Source organism: Cydia fagiglandana, chromosome 5, assembly GCF_963556715.1.
Source record: "Cydia fagiglandana chromosome 5, ilCydFagi1.1, whole genome shotgun sequence".
Lineage (NCBI taxonomy): Eukaryota > Metazoa > Arthropoda > Insecta > Lepidoptera > Tortricidae > Cydia > Cydia fagiglandana.
The window spans coordinates 8,812,617-8,839,600 of record NC_085936.1 but is presented as its reverse complement, the minus strand read 5'-3'; the positions used below and the strand labels follow the sequence as shown (position 1 = coordinate 8,839,600).

General features: G+C 36.1%; 2 long non-coding RNA genes across 2 annotated transcripts in view; one reads left to right on the top strand and one right to left on the bottom strand.

Moving 5' to 3' along the window:
* The window catches only part of LOC134664810 (uncharacterized), a 244,672-nt gene that overhangs the window by 65,284 nt on the left and 152,404 nt on the right, over positions 1–26,984 (top strand). The window lies entirely within an intron of this gene.
* Positions 17,283–18,175, bottom strand: LOC134664809 (uncharacterized). The gene is made up of 2 exons (XR_010098289.1): positions 17,866–18,175; positions 17,283–17,642 (listed from the first exon to the last, which is right to left on the bottom strand). It is a non-coding gene; the product is annotated as an uncharacterized LOC134664809 (long non-coding RNA).

The window sequence follows — 26,984 nt, the reverse complement described above, 5'->3', positions numbered from 1 at the left end:
GTTTCAAAAATCTCCTGCTGGCCGTTTCAGCACTTGTAGCTCTCATCAGCCACTTAAGTAAGAAAATCTTAATTTTATAATTTTCTGTTAATTGACTAGTCTTATCGATCGAGTATCAACTTGCGACGCACAATCGTTTGTAGGTTATGACAGTAGCTATCTGTCACATAGGTCGAAAATCCCTTGCTTGCCGTCCTTCATGCTACAAATCTTTGAAAACTGCAACTTTTCAGAATATTTTGGGTACATTTCGCTTTGGTATCCCCTTTTCACAATGTTTGCGGTCGAGTATCACTTATAGCTCTCAGCAGTTCCTTAGCGTGATTATCTAGCTGTATAGTTCAGGTTTCAAAAATCTCTTGCTGGCCGTTTCAGCACTTGTAGCTCTCATCAGCCACTTAAGTAAGAAAATCTTAATTTTATAATTTTCTGTTAATTGACTAGTCTTATCGATCGAGTATCAACTTGCGACGCACAATCGTTTGTAGGTTATGACAGTAGCTATCTGTCACATAGGTCGAAAATCCCTTGCTTGCCGTCCTTCATGGTAAAAATCTTTGAAAACTACCACTTTTCAGAATATTTTGGGTACATTTCGCTTTGGTATCCCCTTTTCACAATGTTTGCGGTCGAGTATCACTTAAAGCTCTCAGCAGTTCTTTAGCATGATTATCTAGCTGTATAGTTCAGGTTTCCAAAAACTCCTGCTGGCCGTTTCAGCACTTGTAGCTCTCATCAGCCACTTAAGTAAGAAAATCTTAATTTTATAATTTTCTGTTAATTGACTAGTCTTATCGATCGAGTATCAACTTGCGACGCACAATCGTTTATAGGTTATGACAGTAGCTATCTGTCACATAGGTCGAAAATCCCTTGCTTGCCGTCCTTCATGGTAAAAATCTTTGAAAACTGCAACTTTTCAGAATATTTTGGGTACATTTCGCTTTGGTATCCCCTTTTCACACTGTTTGCGGTAGAGTATCACATAAAGCTCTCAGCAGTTCTTTAGCATGATTATCTAGCTGTATAGTTCAGGTTTCAAAAATCTCTTGCTGGCCGTTTCAGCACTTGTAGCTCTCATCAGCCACTTAAGTAAGAAAATCTTAATTTTATAATTTTCTGTTAATTGACTAGTCTTATCGATCGAGTATCAACTTGCGACGTTCAATCCTTTGTAGGTTATGACAGTAGCTATCTGTCACATAGGTCGAAAATCCCTTGCTTGCCGTCCTTCATGCTACAAATCTTTGAAAACTGCAACTTTTCAGAATATTTTGGGTACATTTCGCTTTGGTATCCCCTTTTCACAATGTTTGCGGTCGAGTATCACTTAAAGCTCTCAGCAGTTCCTTAGCGTGATTATCTAGCTATATAGTTCAGGTTTTAAAAATCTCTTGCTGGCCGTTTCAGCACTTGTAGCTCTCATCAGCCACTTAAGTAAGAAAATCTTAATTTTATAATTTTCTGTTAATTTACTAGTCTTATCGATCGAGTATCAACTTGCGACGCACAATCGTTTGTAGGTTATGACAGTAGCTATCTGTCACATAGGTCGAAAATCCCTTGCTTGCCGTCCTTCATGGTAAAAATCTATGAAAACTACCACTTTTCAGAATATTTTGGTTACATTTCGCTTTGGTATCCCCTTTTCACAATGTTTGCGGTCGAGTATCACTTAAAGCTCTCAGCAGTTCTTTAGCATGATTATCTAGCTGTATAGTTCAGGTTTCAAAAATCTCCTGCTGGCCGTTTCAGCACTTGTAGCTCTCATCAGCCACTTAAGTAAGAAAATCTTAATTTTATAATTTTCTGTTAATTGACTAGTCTTATCGATCGAGTATCAACTTGCGACGCACAATCGTTTGTAGGTTATGACAGTAGCTATCTGTCACATAGGTCGAAAATCCCTTGCTTGCCGTCCTTCATGCTACAAATCTTTGAAAACTGCAACTTTTCAGAATATTTTGGGTACATTTCGCTTTGGTATCCCCTTTTCACAATGTTTGCGGTCGAGTATCACTTATAGCTCTCAGCAGTTCCTTAGCGTGATTATCTAGCTGTATAGTTCAGGTTTCAAAAATCTCTTGCTGGCCGTTTCAGCACTTGTAGCTCTCATCAGCCACTTAAGTAAGAAAATCTTAATTTTATAATTTTCTGTTAATTGACTAGTCTTATCGATCGAGTATCAACTTGCGACGCACAATCGTTTGTAGGTTATGACAGTAGCTATCTGTCACATAGGTCGAAAATCCCTTGCTTGCCGTCCTTCATGGTAAAAATCTTTGAAAACTACCACTTTTCAGAATATTTTGGGTACATTTCGCTTTGGTATCCCCTTTTCACAATGTTTGCGGTCGAGTATCACTTAAAGCTCTCAGCAGTTCTTTAGCATGATTATCTAGCTGTATAGTTCAGGTTTCAAAAATCTCCTGCTGGCCGTTTCAGCACTTGTAGCTCTCATCAGCCACTTAAGTAAGAAAATCTTAATTTTATAATTTTCTGTTAATTGACTAGTCTTATCGATCGAGTATCAACTTGCGACGCACAATCGTTTATAGGTTATGACAGTAGCTATCTGTCACATAGGTCGAAAATCCCTTGCTTGCCGTCCTTCATGGTAAAAATCTTTGAAAACTGCAACTTTTCAGAATATTTTGGGTACATTTCGCTTTGGTATCCCCTTTTCACACTGTTTGCGGTAGAGTATCACATAAAGCTCTCAGCAGTTCTTTAGCATGATTATCTAGCTGTATAGTTCAGGTTTCAAAAATCTCTTGCTGGCCGTTTCAGCACTTGTAGCTCTCATCAGCCACTTAAGTAAGAAAATCTTAATTTTATAATTTTCTGTTAATTGACTAGTCTTATCGATCGAGTATCAACTTGCGACGCACAATCGTTTGTAGGTTATGACAGTAGCTATCTGTCACATAGGTCGAAAATCCCTTGCTTGCCGTCCTTCATGGTAAAAATCTTTGAAAACTACCACTTTTCAGAATATTTTGGGTACATTTCGCTTTGGTATCCCCTTTTCACAATGTTTGCGGTCGAGTATCACTTAAAGCTCTCAGCAGTTCTTTAGCGTGATTATCTAGCTGTATAGTTCATGTCTCAAAAATCTCTTGCTGGCCGTTTCAGCACTTGTAGCTCTCATCAGCCACTTAAGTAAGAAAATCTTAATTTTATAATTTTCTGTTAATTGACTAGTCTTATCGATCGAGTATCAACTTGCGACGCACAATCGTTTGTAGGTTATGACAGTAGCTATCTGTCACATAGGTCGAAAATCCCTTGCTTGCCGTCCTTCATGGTAAAAATCTATGAAAACTACCACTTTTCAGAATATTTTGGTTACATTTCGCTTTGGTATCCCCTTTTCACAATGTTTGCGGTCGAGTATCACTTAAAGCTCTCAGCAGTTCTTTAGCATGATTATCTAGCTGTATAGTTCAGGTTTCAAAAATCTCCTGCTGGCCGTTTCAGCACTTGTAGCTCTCATCAGCCACTTAAGTAAGAAAATCTTAATTTTATAATTTTCTGTTAATTGACTAGTCTTATCGATCGAGTATCAACTTGCGACGCACAATCGTTTGTAGGTTATGACAGTAGCTATCTGTCACATAGGTCGAAAATCCCTTGCTTGTCGTCCTTCATGCTACAAATCTTTGAAAACTGCAACTTTTCAGAATATTTTGGGTACATTTCGCTTTGGTATCCCCTTTTCACAATGTTTGCGGTCGAGTATCACTTATAGCTCTCAGCAGTTCCTTAGCGTGATTATCTAGCTGTATAGTTCAGGTTTCAAAAATCTCTTGCTGGCCGTTTCAGCACTTGTAGCTCTCAGCAGCCACTTAAGTAAGAAAATCTTAATTTTATAATTTTCTGTTAATTGACTAGTCTTATCGATCGAGTATCAACTTGCGACGCACAATCGTTTGTAGGTTATGACAGTAGCTATCTGTCACATAGGTCGAAAATCCCTTGCTTGCCGTCCTTCATGCTACAAATCTTTGAAAACTGCAACTTTTCAGAATATTTTGGTTACATTTCGCTTTGGTATCCCCTTTTCACAATGTTTGCGGTCGAGTATCACTTAAAGCTCTCAGCAGTTCTTTAGCATGATTATCTAGCTGTATAGTTCAGGTTTCAAAAATCTCCTGCTGGCCGTTTCAGCACTTGTAGCTCTCATCAGCCACTTAAGTAAGAAAATCTTAATTTTATAATTTTCTGTTAATTGACTAGTCTTATCGATCGAGTATCAACTTGCGACGCACAATCGTTTGTAGGTTATGACAGTAGCTATCTGTCACATAGGTCGAAAATCCCTTGCTTGCCGTCCTTCATGCTACAAATCTTTGAAAACTGCAACTTTTCAGAATATTTTGGGTACATTTCGCTTTGGTATCCCCTTTTCACAATGTTTGCGGTCGAGTATCACTTATAGCTCTCAGCAGTTCCTTAGCGTGATTATCTAGCTGTATAGTTCAGGTTTCAAAAATCTCTTGCTGGCCGTTTCAGCACTTGTAGCTCTCATCAGCCACTTAAGTAAGAAAATCTTAATTTTATAATTTTCTGTTAATTGACTAGTCTTATCGATCGAGTATCAACTTGCGACGCACAATCGTTTGTAGGTTATGACAGTAGCTATCTGTCACATAGGTCGAAAATCCCTTGCTTGCCGTCCTTCATGGTAAAAATCTTTGAAAACTACCACTTTTCAGAATATTTTGGGTACATTTCGCTTTGGTATCCCCTTTTCACAATGTTTGCGGTCGAGTATCACTTAAAGCTCTCAGCAGTTCTTTAGCATGATTATCTAGCTGTATAGTTCAGGTTTCCAAAAACTCCTGCTGGCCGTTTCAGCACTTGTAGCTCTCATCAGCCACTTAAGTAAGAAAATCTTAATTTTATAATTTTCTGTTAATTGACTAGTCTTATCGATCGAGTATCAACTTGCGACGCACAATCGTTTATAGGTTATGACAGTAGCTATCTGTCACATAGGTCGAAAATCCCTTGCTTGCCGTCCTTCATGGTAAAAATCTATGAAAACTACCACTTTTCAGAATATTTTGGGTACATTTCGCTTTGGTATCCCCTTTTCACACTGTTTGCGGTAGAGTATCACATAAAGCTCTCAGCAGTTCTTTAGCATGATTATCTAGCTGTATAGTTCAGGTTTCAAAAATCTCTTGCTGGCCGTTTCAGCACTTGTAGCTCTCATCAGCCACTTAAGTAAGAAAATCTTAATTTTATAATTTTCTGTTAATTGACTAGTCTTATCGATCGAGTATCAACTTGCGACGTTCAATCCTTTGTAGGTTATGACAGTAGCTATCTGTCACATAGGTCGAAAATCCCTTGCTTGCCGTCCTTCATGCTACAAATCTTTGAAAACTGCAACTTTTCAGAATATTTTGGGTACATTTCGCTTTGGTATCCCCTTTTCACAATGTTTGCGGTCGAGTATCACTTAAAGCTCTCAGCAGTTCTTTAGCGTGATTATCTAGCTGTATAGTTCATGTCTCAAAAATCTCTTGCTGGCCGTTTCAGCACTTGTAGCTCTCAGCAGCCACTTAAGTAAGAAAATCTTAATTTTATAATTTTCTGTTAATTGACTAGTCTTATCGATCGAGTATCAACTTGCGACGCACAATCGTTTGTAGGTTATGACAGTAGCTATCTGTCACATAGGTCGAAAATCCCTTGCTTGCCGTCCTTCATGCTACAAATCTTTGAAAACTGCAACTTTTCAGAATATTTTGGGTACATTTCGCTTTGGTATCCCCTTTTCACAATGTTTGCGGTCGAGTATCACTTAAAGCTCTCAGCAGTTCCTTAGCGTGATTATCTAGCTATATAGTTCAGGTTTCAAAAATCTCTTGCTGGCCGTTTCAGCACTTGTAGCTCTCATCAGCCACTTAAGTAAGAAAATCTTAATTTTATAATTTTCTGTTAATTGACTAGTCTTATCGATCGAGTATCAACTTGCGACGCACAATCGTTTGTAGGTTATGACAGTAGCTATCTGTCACATAGGTCGAAAATCCCTTGCTTGCCGTCCTTCATGGTAAAAATCTATGAAAACTACCACTTTTCAGAATATTTTGGTTACATTTCGCTTTGGTATCCCCTTTTCACAATGTTTGCGGTCGAGTATCACTTAAAGCTCTCAGCAGTTCTTTAGCATGATTATCTAGCTGTATAGTTCAGGTTTCAAAAATCTCCTGCTGGCCGTTTCAGCACTTGTAGCTCTCATCAGCCACTTAAGTAAGAAAATCTTAATTTTATAATTTTCTGTTAATTGACTAGTCTTATCGATCGAGTATCAACTTGCGACGCACAATCGTTTGTAGGTTATGACAGTAGCTATCTGTCACATAGGTCGAAAATCCCTTGCCTGCCGTCCTTCATGCTACAAATCTTTGAAAACTGGAACTTTTCAGAATATTTTGGGTACATTTCGCTTTGGTATCCCCTTTTCACAATGTTTGCGGTCGAGTATCACTTAAAGCTCTCAGCAGTTCTTTAGCATGATTATCTAGCTGTATAGTTCAGGTTTCAAAAATCTCTTGCTGGCCGTTTCAGCACTTGTAGCTCTCAGCAGCCACTTAAGTAAGAAAATCTAAGTTATAATTTTCTGTTAATTGCCTAGTCTTATCGATCGAGTATCAACTTGCGACGCACAATCGTTTATAGGTTATGACAGTAGCTATCTGTCACATAGGTCGAAAATCCCTTGCTTGCCGTCCTTCATGGTAAAAATCTTTGAAAACTGCAACTTTTCAGAATATTTTGGGTACATTTCGCTTTGTTATCCCCTTTTCACAATGTTTGCGGTCGAGTATCACTTAAAGCTCTCAGCAGTTCTTTAGCATGATTATCTAGCTGTATAGTTCAGGTTTCAAAAATCTCTTGCTGGCCGTTTCAGCACTTGTAGCTCTCAGCAGCCACTTAAGTTAGAAAATCTTAATTTTATAATTTTCTGTTAATTGACTAGTCTTATCGATCGAGTATCAACTTGCGACGCACAATCGTTTGTAGGTTATGACAGTAGCTATCTGTCACATAGGTCGAAAATCCCTTGCTTGCCGTCCTTCATGGTAAAAATCTTTGAATACTGGAACTATTTAGAATATTTTGGGTTCAGTTTGCCTTGGTCTCCCCTTTTCTCCAAGTTTATGGTCGAGTATCACTTATAGATCCCAGCAGCTTTTGCTGCATGCTGCATGGAACCGGTTTTAAAAACCTCTAGAGCTAGCTTGCCGTTTTATTAGGCGATATTACAGATAGCATGAGTTCTGTGACGAAAATGTACATATTTTAGTTTTTCATCACTTGTAGTCTTGTTCGGTCTGTTTACTTTGTACTTACATGTATCAGGTGCTCTTTTAGTGGTTTTCTATGACATTTTTTACATTAAAAATTTTGACTTCTTAATTTGGTTGGGTTATCGGCGGCTGCTAACTTTGGCTGCTAACTTCACACCGGTTCACCGGACATGGTTAACGTATTTCAGGAAGATTTTCTTGAACCGAAAATAATTAGCTTAATACTCGTATTGCAAATGTGTTAGGGGTGTGGTGCGGCAAGCCTACCAAAAGGACCACAAAGGTTAATTAGGCAACCAGCAAGCATCGGCAACCTCACAATTAACTGCTAATCCGTTTTGATTGGCCGCCGGGCGCGTGCCGCGATTTCCTTGTGAAGCCGTATTTGACTTGACGGTCGCCCAGACCATTATGCCGTTAGCTTGTATCGTTTGGGACTATAATTACAGAAAAGCTGATTGGAAATGTTACTGATCATGCTTTTTTAATGCTCGGTAATTTAAAGGTGTTAGGGTGCCTACCTGTTTAAAGGCTATCGAAAATAGCAGAAGGTAGCGATCACAATCAATCAGAAATAGGGTACTAAAATTTCAACTCTTATGCACATAAAGTATCGCCGTTATAATATCATATCACGCTATATCTAAGACTAAAAAACGTAATTACAACTGCTTGCAAGTTAAGCAAACAATTAAACTCCAGATTACCATAAAACTAGTACTACCTACTGCCTTTTGTAAACCAGACAACATTTTTAACTTTGCTGGGTTGACTTTATTGCATTTTATAAACTCCTGTAAAAAAGGACTCGTTTATAATGCTTCTAATCTTATTAGATACATAATACAACCTACACCGTGCTTTGCCTACTGTTCTGTGATGTGTTGCGCTTATCGGCAGTAACTATAAGATAAAGCGTCCCTCCCTATCGAACTTTTAAATTTCGTTTTTGGCTCGAGTAACCATATGCTTAATACAATTTGGGTTAATGTCCACGAATAATTTACGTACCTGAAGGTAGATTGCATGTAATGTTCCTTAGTTGTTTCGAACCAACTTTAGTTCATCAGAGTATCTTGACTCACTCCGCTAACCTGCGCCTCGTAACCGCATTGTCACTCCCAAACTCTAAGAAAGCAGTAATTATTCAGGTTAGGAAGTTGCGCACGAATTCGGTCTTCGTGTATCGGTGGCATTAAGATGGCTATATGTTGCGGTTTATCGAAGGTCTACGTATGTCTATCATGTGCATGTGAAATCATATATATTATTATAAGCATACCTGCAACTAATAATTTTACATATGAAAAGCGATTCCCGCAAAGTCTAAATGTATTCTGGTTTAGCGCAGCAGCGATATATGCTACTTATACAATGAGACATAATATAGTAAGTAGGTAAATAAGTAAACGCTTTATTATACGAAAAGAAAGAAATATTGGTTACATCAGATAAAACATTATTATAACATAATAAAAACACTAAACACTACGAAAACTTATAAATAAAAATTGGCCCTAAGTCGTAGTCCGTAGGTAGGGTGCCCAGAAGGCTGGCCGCATTGCCTCGCTGAAAACATATATTGTAGCCAGTAAGTATATAAGTATGTATATTAATACTACCTGCATGCAGATCACCTCTCCGGTAAACCACAGTATGTACGATCAGTTTTATCTATATCCGGTACTGAGCAGCTTTTCTGGTACTAATTCTGAAACAGATTAAACATTAAACTTGTTTTTTCAAGTTAAAGTTATCCGGTATCGGTACTCGTTCAATAAAACAGCAATGCTCCTCGAACTGTATTCAACTCCTTTGAATGAAAGTTGTGATTAGTTTCGGTACCAATCCGATGGGTGCTTGTTTTTGTTTCGGCTTGTTGAACGCTGTCATACTGCAGGTTGCAAACACTTCGGAGAGAACTAATTACTGTGTACTGGTACAACAGAACGAATAAAGTTCCCGTTAGGAAAGGTATTGGATACAAGCCTCCTTATTCATAAAACTTTACGGGCCTGATTTAGTTAAATTATGTTTTTCCTTTCTTAAAAATACATAAGTTTAAATGACAGATCCAGAATCATAATGACAGATCGCGGGGCCGCAGTCCAACGCGATAATCCGACCAGATTAGCAAATCGCTATCCATGAAGGTCCACGCCTTAGAAGTCGCAAGGGATCGAATAGGCTGGAAATCTACAACCCGGAATCATGTGCTCCTCTAGGAGGTCACGACCCTCAGCACTGAGGAGAACGAAGCAAGGAGGAGGAGGAAATGACAGATAAAGACAAACGATTACTAGCTAATTGAGGCTTGTAGCGCGTTCATAAATAAGGGGGTAAGTTTATATTTTAAGATTTACATCTTATTTGGTTGTGGTTGTTGTCCAAAATAAAATAAAGCACAAAGGTGACTATATGACTCATACTCTCATACCATGAGTATTCCAGAGTCCATTAAATCGCAAGTCATGGATTACGTCACAACTTATCCTTGAAAGTTTCGGAGTATCCTAAGGATAATTTGATAGCTTCGTGTGGTTTGGCATGAAAGCATACCTACTCGTATTTAATGGTTTATATTTAGATACCTTCACCATTCAACTTGTTACAGGCTGTTGTCTACTTAATATCTGTTAGTTTATAATCACATCTTACTATGGTTATTCTTTAAAATTCTTGTGAAGCATAAGCATAAATCAGTAAACATTTGCTCTTTGGGAAATAGGCTAATATGTAAATAGTAAACTCCATACCAAAATAATTTAGCGTAAAGCGCTTTGTGTGCAAAAATTATTAAGAAATATTGTATATTAATATTGTAATCATCGACTATTGTAATCATTTTGGGTTACGTTGTAGGTATTTTAAAACCACATACAACTTACTGAGAGGTCAGACTATGACATATGTACTACCTATGCTTTAATTTTAGATCATACAATTAAGAAAATTTACAAAAAAAAATATTTAATTGAATTCGATTGCATTCATTGTCCGTTTACGAACTTGCCATCCTTTAAGATTGAAAATTCCTAATAATCACTAAGTATTTGAAGTAGGTACAATATAATATTAGCCGCTAACACGACCGTTCTAAAATATCTTTAAGTTATTTATATCCCAGTATTCCCAGTAGCAGTGACAAATTCGCTCTTAGTATATTTAGTAGGAAATATATTTCAATAATGACTTAGTTACATGTTAATATGGAATCTACTTCCTCACTACTGGTTTTGATACTTATTATGTAGCTATCTACATAATTAGTATCAATATACATCTGTCGACTACTCTTTATTCAGTGTACTTATTCGTAAGTAGTACATGTAGGGGAGACCGAGGTGAGTTGTGACAGAGGAGAGTTGTGACATCGTTGATTTTTTGGAATCTATTAACTAGAAACTAGGTCGCAACAGTGTGCGTTTGTTAGCTCGTAACCAGAACTAACAAACGCGCGCTATTGCGACCTAGTTTCTAGTAAATACATTCCAAAAAATCGACGATGTCACAACTCTCCTCTGTCACAACTCACCTCAGGTGAGTTGCACCTTACATACTCATGACTCTGTGAGCTGTAGGCCTTGCGAATTCCCATGGCTCTGCTATTTAATAATAAGTAATCCAAATACTGTTTCCACAAAAAAGATGTTTAATTATTGAACCTACTCACAAAATTATATGAAACTCGATCGGTTGAAGATTTATACCGTAGAGGAAATATCCGGACATACGAAAGTATTATTGCCCATGTTGAAACTGAGACCTTCGCTTCACTCAGTCACTAATCTTACTGAAATACTTGAATAGAGTAAACCAAGTCTGCAACGATTTTGATAGCGAACGCAGCGCAAGTGTTATTTTAAACCTCTATGAAATTATGACGTATAAATACCACTTGCACTGCGTGTGCTACGTGTACTATCAAAATCGCTGCAGACTTATATGGGTCTAACTTGAGGTATCTAATTTTCTTAAAATTACATTTTTGGAGCCGTAAAATTATAAAATGTCTTATTTTATTTATTTACTACAAATGTAATATTACATTATGATGCTCATTGTAAATAAGAGACTCGAGAGACCCAGCTCTGAGTATTTAATGAGTAGCTATGCTAGTTTTAATTACTTTCCTAAGGAAACACGATTATTTATTCTTTTTGTACGATGGCTATTAAAATTTATTTATAAAAACTCGCATAATAATTTAATTACCTAGTTACTTAGCAGAAAGTAAGGAAATATTGTATTTAGAAATGAAAATGGCTTAAGTGGTACTACTATGAAATTAACATTTTAACTAGGGAGATCTGCCTAGCCCAATACCTAGGATAAATAGGTAAAGCCGTTTCTTTGCCGTGAGACTCCGCCGGTTTTTATTAACCTATAATTTCGCGGTGTCTACAATTAAAACACTAAGTTTTGCGAAATATAGTTAAAAGAAATACGTAATAAGTATATTCACTTAGCGAGAGTGGGTGGTATACATTGACATATGAGAACGGTTTATATTGACATTATAAACCTACTCGTTAATTGAATATAATTATTATATTTAAACTAGCAATAGGGACGGGACTAGGGAGCGGTTTGTTTTCTTAAATTTATAGTTTTAATTTTTATTTGTGCTAGTTGTAATTTGTATTCCTATAAATTAAACTATGTATTCATTTTATTTTGACAGTTGAATTTCACTAGCAATTGGCCGTAATAATAAACTTTAACTAATCATACCTCTAATAATACACACTACACACCCAACATCAACCACATTCTGTGAATAGAATTAACAACATACATACAACACATTAAGGAATTATTTTTTGCATGGTAACCCCGAAAGATTTCACCTCAGGGCTGAAGGTTTATCCCAAACAAATATGGGAGCAACGTATTATGATCACATTTCCTTTTATAACCTTTCCATCGCTTTATCCTCGGGAGAAGCGTGGACGGTGGGACTGCGCATGAAAGCGCGGGACTTTTTCGCGTTTATTTTGTAAAGGGCTCGTTTATTGACTGGGCAGATCATGGCGCTCTGACGTCATGATGAATATACCGCAAAACATTTTATTGCTCATATGAATACTACTTTTGTTTCTTTCGTGATTTGACTGATTATGATAAATTTATACAAACGGGGGGGGGGGGGGGGGCTTCAATACAAACGGGAGCAATTAAAATACTGAAAAATACTTTTTAAATAGCAAATAAAATGCTAGTATAGTTAGCGTTAAATACTTATTAAGTACAAGCCTTTTGTTAACCTTAAGGACGACTCTTCGGAGCGGAGCTTCGGGCGCTTACTTTTCTATGACGTGACAGGCGATCACGTGATGCTTTTCATAGAAAACGATGTGCTGGAAGCTCCGGGTCGGACACGGTCCGGTCTAACGTGAGTCATCCTTTACACGGGTTTTTCATGTCTTTGAATTACTTGTGACTACTATATATGTAATTAAAAAGCGCATTAAGAGGCAACTGGGAGGATGCACGAATCCTCAGACTGCTTAATTTGACTTCGTATATTAAGCAGATTTAAATTGCTTCGTTAATGTTCATTGGGATATTAATTTATTTTATGGACCTACATATCTCAAATGCATATTCACACTCTGGTTGATACGTAATAATGTAGGTAATGTCAATTACAGCAAACCATGTTCAAACAACTATATTTATCAGACTAAATTAATTTAAATAGACTTACAACAAATATGATTATAGGTATAATTTAATAATGATGCCATATGTCATCATTATTATTGTTTAATATTGCATTAAGTACTTAATTATAAGTAATTAAGTATTGTGAAATTACGAACCGCCATTCAATGATTATGCATAAAAAATTAAACAATAATTAATTTTCATAGCAAAACATCAGTGAAGGGTGCTCAGGTGTCAAAGCGCCTTGCTATTTGCAAATGGCGCTATTTGAAGAATGTTGCTTTAATAACCTCCGAGGTTCGGCGGCGCGAGGCACCTTCGGTCAGCGTTATTGCATGTCCCTGCGGGTGACGGGTACAGGCGAAATTATTCAGCCGAAGCTTAATTTTGGGCCGGAATGAGATTGGATCGAGAGCCGGTAAATAGGCACTTAAGAATATTATACCAAAACTATTTTTGGTTACGACTTTGTAATAAGCACATAAAGCCGGCCGTGGCCTATCGGATTTTAAATACATTATGCTGAAAGTTGTTAGGGACTAAACAATTTCTAACAACCTAAAAACAGGGGCTTAGAATTGAATCCTTTGATACATAAATATTGAAAAATACATTTTTGACACAAATAATAAAGTGTGTACGAGAAGGAGTGATATTTTTCCTTTTACTCTCATTTTATTGCATGTATCATTGATTATACCTTCACACTGTATGGGTATGTATACCTATGTCGTATACGCATAGTATAACGTTCTTTTGTTCTCGTTTTTTTACTGACATGTCGAATGTTTATTGTTTACCTAATGTACGAAGACTGATACTCTCAGGGAAAAAACCGAGGTTTATATAAATTCATTGATATCTAGAATATTAAGTATCGCATAAAAATCCAATTCCCAGCAAGACATCCTTGTATTTCTAATTTTATAAATGGACTTGGGAGTACATGTTACATGACAAAGGAAGGGCCAAATAGACGGACATAATATATGAGCTACAACTCTAAAGTTTGAGAAGGGTGTGCCGTTTCAAGGACCATGGAGCCAGATATCGTTACATATACCATGTAATAATGTTCCTAATTAATTTACATAATGTTTACTACAGTTTGATTGTGCAATTGTTTAATAAATGAATGTTAAAATTTTACTTTTTTGGGAATCGATCTAAATCTGTACTAGTTTACCTACAAGTCCCAAGAGTTACGCCGACAATAAAAATTGGATTTGCTTTTGGAAAAAAATAGTTTTCCGTGTTTTCACAACATAACAATGCAATGCTTACATTAAATACATACTTTTCGCAACAAGTGATAGTCATTGTAGTCGAACGGGCACTCGGCACTCGGACCGTTACAGTACCTAAATAAAATCTTATTTTGTAGTTTTTTTTTCAAATGATATTGGAAGTTTTTTTTAGTCAAATGTTACTCAATCAAAATTTGTTAAATGTAGAACATATTTGATTAGATTTGTTCTATGATACCCTTCTAGCAAACCAAACATTGGTTCCGTCAAGACCTATTGATGGATAAGCAAAGTACGTGTTAATGCGCCAATACAATATGTTATTGAAATGCTCTAAGCCTAATAGAAATAGGAGTGATTTTCGCTTGCGTGCGTAAAGGTTACGCACACGTATTATGGACGTTGTGACTGTGCTTGCGGTTTGCGGTCAGACCGCAGGCTATCGGCGGACACACGACGCCTCGCTGTGTTTATGCAGGGAAAACAAGCCTGTAATACAAAACTAGCGACTGTATGTTTATCATATTTCTATACAACTCAAGCCGATACTAGCTATTTAGTTGCTTTGTTTACTTAGGAATAAAACATAAGAAAAATTAAATTTTGGCCCATGTAAAGTTATTTTCGAATCTCGACTTTAATATATCTTACATACAAACCGAAATATGTAGATACATAGGTAATATAACCATCTCTTCCATTGTCAGCTGGAAATAAATATTATAAAATCGCTTTTCATTCAACCTTATTCAACGCGCCGTAGCATATAAGGAGTTATTTGATAATAAGTGTTACGTATTAGCAACTCCCAGAGCTAACCGCGTCTTTAAATGCTTGTTTAAGAATATCATCAAGCGAACACTGAAACCTGATGAGGATTAAAAAAAAAAATCTGGCAAAAAATCACGGAGTACCTAATGTGTAAAAATATCAAATTATTGACCCTTTGTATTATGAAAACAAACTTCTCGAAAGTTGATATCAAAAGGTCGTCAGGAATCAGAGTCAAATCGTGTGAGCGGAGCGTGGCTGGGCGGATCAGTTTTCAAAGAAAACACCCTTTGCTGCCCACGTTTGCTCTTCTCTGTGGGAAGGCTGTTTAAGCCCAAAACACACGGTCACAGTTCATGGTGGAATTATTTTGGATAATGCGCATGAATTAACCAACGCGTGGAATAGTTATTTGTACAACAAGAGATCAAAGTTTGATATTTCTTCGAGTGCTTATGTTGAGCCCCGTGCAAGCGAAAGATTCTATAATAGATTCACGAGCGTAGCGAGTGAATCTAATTTAGAATCTTGAGCGTAGTAAGGGATTCAAAAGCGCACGAGATGTAAATAACTTTGATCTCGTGTAGTACACAAAATTTTTCACCCTAAGCAGTGAGAACATACCTAGAGGGACAGAGATAATAGAACCCAAGTATATCGAACTTGTATTAGACCCCGCATGTTGAAATGACATTTGACTATAAAAGTAACTTGAATGACATTTTGTCTCACTCAGTGAGCAAAATGCGATTTTGCTCACTCATACTGTCTCACTAAGTGAGCAAAATGCGATTTTGCTCACTGAGTGAGACAAAATGACTCAGTGAGCAAAATCGCATTTTGCTCACTGTTTTTAAGAAGCAAAGTACCCTTGTTCGAGCTGCTGAGGTGAAAATATTTTTCACATTCATAAATATTTTTTATATCAAAAATATTCCTGGTCGGAACTCTTAATAAACCTATGCCATGCCTATGTACTTATATTTAATATTGACCTCGGTTACCGCGATAGTTACTCAGAAGATATAACTATTTAAACATTTTTAGAGATCGCTTTTTAGCGATAAGATCGCCTGTTGTTGGTTACCTCTGCTTGTATTTCTGTTTTCTTTTGTATTGTCTTCTGTTAATGAGGTGTGCAATAAAGAATATTTGTATTGTATTGTATTCTAGTCGTAATATTTGACGTATCTTAAATTTCGAATCGGGCCGTTAGACAACAAGTTATTTAATACGTGTACACCGGCCTTACAGACTAGTTTTCACAAGTAAAGGCCACAAATTATTGGCCTTTTTATTCAAACTGTACGGGTAACGGGTGTACTAGTTTAGTTAGCCCACCAGACCGCAAAGGTGCTTTTCCCTGACTAATGCAAATTATCGTCTTTGAACTCTGGTGATATTTTAGTTAGTGTGCAAAGGATTAGTAGATTAGATAGCTTAAACTTCTCTCTTCGGAAATATTAATCAAAGGTCCTGCCTTTTAAATATCAGAGATCTAAGGCAGGAATGCTGACGGGAATGGAAAATTTCTCAATAATTTTGTTAACAAAATTTGGCATTTCTATTTTAAGTTGTAACGAGTCTCGAGCTCACAATCACGTGTTCTCCGATTAAAATGCAAAAATAAAAGAGACTTCACAATTTCATACAATTATCTATTTAATTTTAGTTTGTCCGATTAATTACGGTGGTTTTATTGGTGCGATTCTAAGTAGAAATAATGTAAAAATTCGCAATTCAACCACAAACATTTGAGCTTACAACTTTAACCAAAAATGCCCAATTACTGAAATGAATATAAATTGCATGCGCGTATTGCTCGAAAGACGTCTTTAGATATGTTTAAACATAGAAAGCGCGGAAGTGCTTAATTTATAAATAAGTACTTAATAGATTATTAAAGTAATAATCTTATTGTTGTCCATAGGTACATCAACTTTATTTCCTACAATAGGAGCCTGGCCAGTAAATCACTTCTTCAGATACGTTCAAGTAAGTTTTTTAAGTCTTATTTTTGCTATGTAACACGAGAATGCTAAAATATCTAAGGAAAATTATTTGACACTTAATAGTTAAGAGTGGTCTAACAACTAACACAAAATATTTAACTTGGACAAATCCATATCCATGATAAATGGTACCTACTGCATTTCATTTTTTCAATCAAAACATGTTATTATCAAACATATCCAAATATTATCTGTTCTTGTAATACTTTAATTTTAAACTAAGGGTCCTGAAGGGGATAAAACAAACAACCCGATAGTGGACAGGTACAATTTAATTGCCGGCCTGGTTAAGTTTACACTTTTGAGCTTAAACACTACTTAACGACTTATTGATAGTAAACTAAATTTATATTTATCTAACCGGGTTTTAATTATTGTTGGTGATACTTGGTCGATTGCGCTATTGGATAGTTAATACTAAAAGGTGAATAGTCCAAAATCGCAGTTTAGGAAAAAGTAGTGAAAGGCTTAGCTGCACTGTAGCGACAGTCGACGGCTCTCTCTCGACCAGATGGCCGGAGGTTCCAATAGCTCCGACTCTGGCGGGGCCAGCTGCACAGGTCGACTGGCACAGAATCTGGCCTACCAAAGGCCGCGCCCCTAGTAGACACCTCCTGGAAAATTCCGGGTACGGGATTAGTTCCACTGGCTCAGGTCACGCCAAGAATCTGTGGTCCGTGCCACGTGAGAGTCCGTTTCACATAGGAACAAGGGTTTCCATGCGTAACCCTTTGGGGTTATATTACAGTATAGAATTCAGCGCTACGCGGGATACTTTTATGTGGCCGCATGGCACGCCATACAATTTCTGACAAAAGTATATGAACGACGCCTTACCTGTCGGAGGAAAATCGTCTTGCCGGGGTTTATGAGTGATCGAATATCAACTCCGAAGTGCCCAGGACGCTCCTGGTTCGCCGTTTCGGGAAACGGGTTAACCTCAAGGTACACCTGAGGGCAGGCTGAAATAAACGGTTCACGTCAATAATCGCATAATCCAACAACAGATTCCGAATTTCACGGTCTTCACAAACGAATGTAAGATTACTTACCAAAGATGAGAACGTTGTCCCAATTATTTAATATAAAGCCGAGCCCGGCTAGGTCGGGGAAGAAAATCCAAGTCCCAAAATGGCCGAATCACTCTCCCTCGGTGCCTCCTCTTCGATGTTGCCAGGGTTACAATCCCAAGGCATTTAACAAAACTGACGTGAAATTCTAAATACGGAAATTAGAACAGAGCGTGGTAAACGCTGCTGGACAAGCACGGTATGATATTTTTTAAGAAAGGGAAAGGAAGACTCGACAATCTATACATTCCTACCCCTTCATGGAGAATGATAATAATTATTTTGGTAAGAACTAGTTGTCGATCGAACTGGTTTCGAAGGGATTCAGACCTATCTCCCTGGTGGACGGAATCGCTGCCAACTTGACAGTCCATCGACACTATTCGAGACACAGATTTAATCGCCCGTCCGGCTTCATAGAAGTATTTTGTTATCTAAATATTTTTCCATTACATTCTGTACCGGAAAGGAAAGAATAATGAAGCCTTATTTCTATCTCTGTGTTACATATTGCCTGAAATCAGTTCCGATAATTCCAGATTTAGGCCGACTACCAATTATTTGGGTACATAGTTAAATGCCAAACTGCGACCTAAATCTGTGTAACATGGCCCAAAATACCTACATGAAACATAATCCAAGCTCAATCGCAACATTCACTCATAATGAGTTCACGAAAATAATACCATAACCGCTAATTAACACCCGCTAATGGCCAAGAGTTCATAATATGCTCCCATTCTCTATATTCCTTTTTAGCTTCGCTAATAGTTGTTTTTCCCCAGCGCCCCTCGCTAAGTGCAATTTATATTAATACCGTCATATTTTCGCGTTGGTTACCCGCATTTTCATATTAACCTTGGTCCGGGCTTCATGATAATGCGAGGGTCCTCTGTCATTTGTTCCCAGGATGATTAAATTTACACGGCTAACGCTCTGTGCTTTCGAAATTAATTCCCCAATCAGTAGTTCAGGAAAGATTTTAAAATATGCATTTATATATTTTTTTTTATATTTTAGGTGGTTGAGTAGGTAATGGTCCGTAATTATATTATTTCATTTTTTTTTTATTTACATATGTGACATCCCACGGGTAAAGGTCCCTTATGGTGGTTGGCGCTTACGCTATTATTAACGTCGCTCCAATATTATTGCGGCGCTATGCGATTTAAGCGCCACAAGGTACCTTTTTCGTGGAACGTCACATATATCATTTGTTAACCATTCCGCTCCTTTTCCCATCGTCCCATAAGTCCCATTTACACATAATGTTTATGAGATACGGCCATACATAATATATATTATACATATATATATATATATATCCCGTCTATATATATATATATATATATATATATATATATATATATATTTATAGACGGATAGCTTAATACAATAGAGGCTTAGTAATCTGGTTTCAGTATGTACAGTCAGCTGCGGAGAAAAGGTACCACCCCTGCATACTACTTAACTTTTATGTACCCTATTATTTAAGTGTTAAGAAACCCTAGAAAAAGAAACGTAAGAACACAAAAAGCAAAATTGCTACTAACATAAATTCCTCAATTTTCTGTGACAACAATTAAAACCTGCATAAAGTTTGTGTTTTTAAATGTAATGCTACATGACAGGTACGGCTATCACTAGACACTGACATATTCACTAACGTCTGCGTAACTTACCTACTTTCTATAGTTTCTATTTCTATACATGTCGCTCTCACTAATACGTCCGTACGAGCGAGATGCAAGAATACATTATAAGTTAATAATATTATGTATATAATATGTCAGTATCAAGCTCGATGTAAGGTTACAGGTACCAAAATCATTAATCAACGGTTCACATATGCAATAATAAATTATTTGATCATTGTCACGACCCTTTTGTGGGTACATAATGAACTCATATCATATTACATACAAGTCATACAACCTCTTGAATAATATGAACAGAAATAAGCCTATTCACATAGGATTTCGTTGGTCATTGTTCCTCCCTGTGTCCAATTCCATGACGTGTACTTTGCATCCCATCTTGTACCTATTCGTACAGTCGGCGCTATTATTTCATACGAAATTGCTGAAATCTCTTCTGACAGTTTTAATACTCGACTGATGCCCATTTAATATTTATACACGGCCGAACCACGGCACAGTGCAGCCGGTTTTTAAATAGCACACTGGAATTATGCATTGTTGCGTTATTTATTATAATTCCATATAATATGGAATGAAAAAAAAAAACCGCCAGCTTTAGATTATGTTTACAGTATGTAACGTTTTTGGGTATTATGGTACGCATGGAGACATTTTAATTAGGTACGTTCGCACTCGGTGGTTCGTTTTCGTTTTTTTAATTCTCAGTAGGTATAATTATAGAAGTTCATAATTCCAAAATTTTCATGCAATTTTTTTTTATTAGCCAGAAGATGCGAGTTAAAACGTAGGTACATGAGTTAGAATAACTTACATTTTGACATCAAAATAATGTCATCTTGTCTTCATTCGCTCGAGTATTTAACAAAATGACTTCAAAATGCAAGCTAGAAGTGATTTCTAAAACATTTTACGTAGATCATGTAGAAATAAGGATGACTAAGAAAGCTCAAAAATAACCTAACCTTTTGTAACAGCTAAGTAACAATAGTATATTACTGTACAATAGTGTATTATTCACATTAAATTTGTAAATATTTACTTCTTAAGTGTATGAGGTGCTCAATAGAATTGCTCTCGGAGCTGCAGATTGGTAGTTGCCGTCGCCAGAAATAAATCGCTGCCGCTGGACGTATCGTTCCCTGCTGCCGTGTCAGTGGATACGGATACACTTGAGACACGGTCATTTTATTTAACTACTCGTATATAGACGTTTGCTTAGCGATTACTACCAATAGGTTTGTTCTATTAAATCAATAAATTACGGTAGCGTCGGTAGTACATTTACTTTTATTTACTATTAAATGTCCATTTGGAAAAAAAAAATGACGAAGCCTGTTGCGGATATCATCATTGGTTTGTTTTGGATGAAGCATGTTGCGGATTTGCATTTGTAGCCACCTGACGAAGCCTGCGTTGTGGATATCCTAATTAAAATTTTGATCATAATTTTATAGATGTTAAATAAAGAACTTTATATCGTCCATTTGGAATTAAATGTCCGTTTGCAGTGACGTAATTATCTTTAGACAGTACTTATATTCAACATAGGTACTTCAATTTGAACCTTAAGTCATTTTTGTCGCCTTAGTTATTTTGTAGAATATGATTCTGTTCATATCTAGATATCGCATTATTTGCGTTGTTTTTCTTCTCAGTATTTTAAGGAAAGATTATGACCAAACAGCAAAACTCCTAACTTACAATAACGATAGACCTTAATTATATTACAAAGGTCCACCTATGTATAGTGTGGGCGATGATACTTAGTTACAAAACACAGAAGGAAAATAATTTATCGACTATTTTGTTATGTACGCAATCCGACTTATATTTATTAGTATTTATATCTAATATTTTATTCTTGATGTGTTTATCTTGTGAATTGATGGGATCCGACCTTACTGTTCCCAATTATAATGCTATAATTGAGAACAAAGACTCCCTCTACACTTCCGAGCAATTTAAGCTTGATAATTGGCTTTTGGTAGGCTTGTACAAGATCTGGGCTCTATGTAGTATGCTATGTAAGTTTATGTATTAACTTCACTTTGCCTTCTTGGCTGGAAGGTCATATGGCAGTCGCTTTCGTAAAAACTAGTGTCTACGCCAATTCTTGGGATTAGTTGTCAAGCAGACTCCAGGCTCGCACGCAAAAATGGCCCAGGATAACGTGAGGAAGAAGATGTACTAACTTAATTTGTTCCGATCACTAGATAATAAACAGCTCTATTAATTGTTAGTGTAAAATGAATAGAATGCTAATGAAACTTAATGTTAAATAGACTAGCATTTAACTAATTTCAACTTTACACTTGTTCGTATGAACAAAGGATGCACATATAATGCACAAAGGATACGCTTAGTGTCAGTTCTTGTTAATCTTAATTCTATAAAAAAGTTCCGAGTTATGAGTTTCTCGATCGGTATTCGCTCAACTTTTATTAAAACCAGGAGAAAGGCTTTCAAAAGGCACGCAGGAATGCCTTGTGAACGCATATACTCTTTGAGTGGGACTCGAATATGGTTGAATGGTGGAGCATACATAGCTTAGAGGTTTTAATCTCTAAAAAGGAACCGGTTAGTACAAAATAACAGAATTTGTAGTAATTGAAGACTTTTTCGTATAAAGATGGGGAAAAATGGCTCCATCTAGTGCCTAGAACCCGCTGAGAAGTTGCTAAATGTAAGTACATAAATCTTCTTTCACTATTCCACTGAATTAGCTGCTTTGATTAATAGCGGCATCGGTCCGTAGAAAAAATACTGGATAGGTTTTCAGTCCAGGTTTACTTAATTTCAGTCAGGACAAAGCTCGACAGTTTTGGACAGACAGACGGGATTTGGACAATATAGCAACTGATATTATTTACCAATCAATTTTACCTTTTATTCTATTATAGATATATTATAATTAATGAAAAATGGAAGTTCAATATAAACATAGTGGTTTTACAATACATGAAAAGCAATTTACATATCTGACTTTTTTTCAACTGAAATAATTATTTTTAATAATTATTTTTAAGCATGAGTCGTGACTTAATATAAAACGCATTTAAAGGATTTGCAAGACCGATGTGATCCCATAAGAACTACGTCAACAAAGTATTGTATGGAACTCTAAAAATAACATTTTAAAAAGGCGCAATCAAATGGTACTTACGCCTACAGAACCATCAAAGAGCAAGTTCAAACTCAAAAAAATAAAATTTTATATACCTTATTCAAAATAAGTAGGTAACTTATCTACTGCTATAAATGCTATAATCTTAAAATGAACGAAATATTATTCAGTAGGTATTTATCGGTACCTAATAACTTAAGTGTTTGTAAAATATTTTAAATACTCTTCACGCGTTTGTCTTGCGTGACAACGCCCGACACGTCCTCTCGACTGCTCGCATTCTTTTCATGCCTCGCGTGTTTCTATTTTATAACTTAACTAGCTGTTGTCCGCGACTTCGTCCGCGTGGAAACTTATCTTTAGCATTTTACATCTTCAGTACTTATACCTATAAATTTCATATCCAAGCAATGTTGAAATTACTTTTTTTTAGCATGTTGTATGAAGTTTTAAGTCAAGTGGATTTTGATGTTGGTTGCTGAAATTACTTTTATTGTATTCTAATAATAGGTATGCCCTTATACAAAGATTCAAGTTCCGCACTCACAAAATATCTGATCTCCATACAAACTTTCAACCCCTTTCTCACCACATAGGGGATGAATTTACAAAAATTTTTAAATTCGTTTTCATGTTTTTTTAATTTAATACCTTTTTTTTGCAAAAAGTTAAAGTTCGAAGCTTAAAATTAAATTTACACCCCAAGACGAACTTTCAACCCCCTCTTCACCACCGTAGAGGATGAATTTTCTAAAACGCTGAAATTAGTTTTGTTGTATTTTAATTTAATACGTTTTTACAAAGTTTCAAGTTCCTAGCTTAAAATAAAATTTGCACCCGAAGACGAACTTTTATCCCCTTTTTAACCCCCTTAGGGGTTGAAATTCCAAAACCGTTGCATTTACTTTTTTTGTAATCGGCTATTATGCCTTTCTAAGAAGTTACAAAACCATTTGTAATGGATTCATACTTTCAACCCCTTTTTAACCCTGTTAGGGGATGAATTTTACAAAACGCTGAAATTACTTTTCCTGTCTTCTAATAATATCCCTAAATACAAAGATTCTTAAGTCCCGCACTCGAAAAAAATTTGATATCCCTACAAACTGTCAACCCCTTTTCCACCACCTTAGGGGATGAATTTTCAAAAACGCTGAAATTAGTTTTCTTGTATTTTAATAATATATATTTTTACGAAGTTTCAAATTCCTAGCTTAAAATAAAATTTGCACCCTCAGACGAACTTTCATCCCCTTTTTAACCCCCTTAGTGGTTGAATTTCCAAAAACCTTGCAATTAATTTTTTTTTGTAATCGGCTATTACTCGTATGTCTTTCTAAGAAGTTTCAAAACCATTTGTATTGGAATCTAACTTTCAACCCTTTTTTAACCTTATTAGGGGATGAATTTTACAAAACGCTGAAATTACTTTTCCTGTCTTCTAATAATATCCCTAAATACAAAGATTCAAGTCCCACAGTCGAAAAAATGTTTTATATCCATACAAATTTTCATCCCCTTTTTCACCACCTTAGGGGATGAATTTTCAAAAACGCTGAAATAAGTTTTCTTGCATTTTAATGATATATCTTTTAACGAAGTTTCAAATTCCTAACTCAAAAGAAAACTTAAACCCCATACAAACTTTCATCCCCTTTTTAACCCTGTTAGGGGATGAATTTTACAAAACACTGAAATTACTTTTATTTTCTTCTAATAATATCCCCAAATACAAAGATACAAGTCTTGCGCTCGAAAAAATTTTTGATATCCAAACACAAACTTTCCAAACAAAAGACAAACTTTTAACCCCTTTTTCACCACCTTGGGGGATGAATTTTCTAAAACGCTGAAATAAGTTTTCTTGTATTTGAATTTGATACTGTTTTACAAAGTTTCAAGTTCCTAGCTTAAAATAAAATTTGCACCCGAAGACGAACTTTCATCCCATTTTTAACCCCCTTAGGGGTTGAATTTCCAAAAACGTTGCAATCACTTTTTTTTTGTAATCGGCTATTATGCCTTTCTAAGAAGTTTGAAAGCATTTGTAATGGATTAAAATTTTGAACCCCTTTTTAACCCTGTTAGGGGATGAATTTTATAAAACGCTGAAATTACTTTTCCTGTCTTCTAATATTATCCCTAAATACAAAGATTCAAGTCCACCACTCGAAAAATTTTTTGATATCCATACAAACTTTCAACCCCTTTTTCACCACCTTAGGGGATGAATTTTCAAAAACGCTGAAATTATTTTTCTTGTATTTTAATAATATATCTTTTTACGAAGATTCAAATTCCTAGCTTAAAAGAAAACTTTAACCCCATACAAACTTTCATCCCCTTTTTAACCCCCTTAGGGGATGAATTTTGAAAAATCCTTTCTTAGTGGACCCCTAGACCTTATAAGGAATCTAGTTGCCAAATTTGGACTTTTTAGTCCCAGCGGTTTGGGCTGTGCGTTGATTTAAGTCAGTCAGTCAGTCAGTCAGGTCTTTCACGTTTATATATATAGATTTATTTCTAGGTCACGTGGTTTACGAAAACGGCGCGTTCGATATGCCTCAACAATGTAAGAAATTTAATATAGGGTTGAGCTTTCCCTGAACCTTTGCGTTCGAGGTTTGGGAGTAAAGGCGTGCAATGAGTACCATTGATTAATTCTAAGTTCATTATTTGACTGTTAGCAGCGTATCTGCAATATAGCAAGTGCAGTAAAGCAAAATAGCATAATCCTAATAAATATACATTTTGGAAATAGATAACCTCACTGTATGTGTATGAGATGACTTGTTTCTAATTCCGCAAGGATTTGCTCACACTTATATATAAGGAAGGACAAAGAAACCTACAACATAATTGAAGCCCTTGAAATTATCACGATCCCATAATCCTATGGGATTATGGGATCCATAATAGATAATCCTATCTCCATAATATTTGTACTCCCTCTATTAGAGTGGGCTCATCGCCCACTGATTAAATAAATGTAAGCACGAGGCGATCCTAGGGCATCAGACACGGGTAGCCAAATACCCAGGTGAACCATTATTAAGTGCGCTCTGAGATTACGCAAGGTAGTTGTGGATATTAAGGTCATTATTCACTCGGAGTTCGAAGATCGACTGGCTCGCGCTGGCACACTACTTTGGAATAGCTTGATTCGATGAGGTGAATACATTCATATGATTTCATACACACTAACGTCTTAAAAAACCAGCTCAGTTACCAATTTTTTTGCTTCAAATTATCATAAATCTCATATACCTATACTTACTGCCGGATCCGAACTTTGTTAGAATCGGGCCGTTACTCACTGGCAGCTTTTTAGGAAATATAATTTTGATTCTAATAACTTCTTGAAAAAGCATATTAAGTTCAGTATATTAAATTTGATTACTTATAGGAAGCTTTACGATATACAGAAGATAGGAGTGTATACTTATGTATACATTCTTTTAGACGTTGCTGACTCTCTAAAATGCAAAATGAAGGACGCTGCACCAGATAGCTTCTCGGGCGACGTTCGAAGGTACTAGAGGTCTGTTTACTTTCAAAGATATAAGAATTTGAACTCAGCTATTTTCAAATAAGGCAAATAATTTGAACTTAAAACAAGTGGACCAATATATCCCATCAAATTTTCTACGACATATAGCAAATTTTGAAAAGCCATTCAGTAATGATGAGGGCATTTTATCAAACTATTATCAGTACCTACCTTAGTTTAATATAGATAACCCAATTGCCTAAAATAAAATAGAAACGATAAAATATAATCGAAAGAACAGATATCATCACCCACACTGTCAACTATACAATGTACATCGGTGGACCGTATGCCTTTATAATAAGGTCTACCGATGTACAGTTGAGTATTGTTTGTACTAGACAGGTTTCGGAAATTTTAGTCTTTTTCTTATCTGAAAGTAAATTGAATGTCAACATTGCTTTGTATTTCGACAAAAAGAAATTGTAAGATAAGTTTGTGCTGAAATACAATATTTCACTACAAAAATCGCTATTGACTTGTTCATCCTTACACGTGAGATTTTATTGCTTGCTTTGTAAAGCCGCGATGTCACTTCTATGAAATGCTAT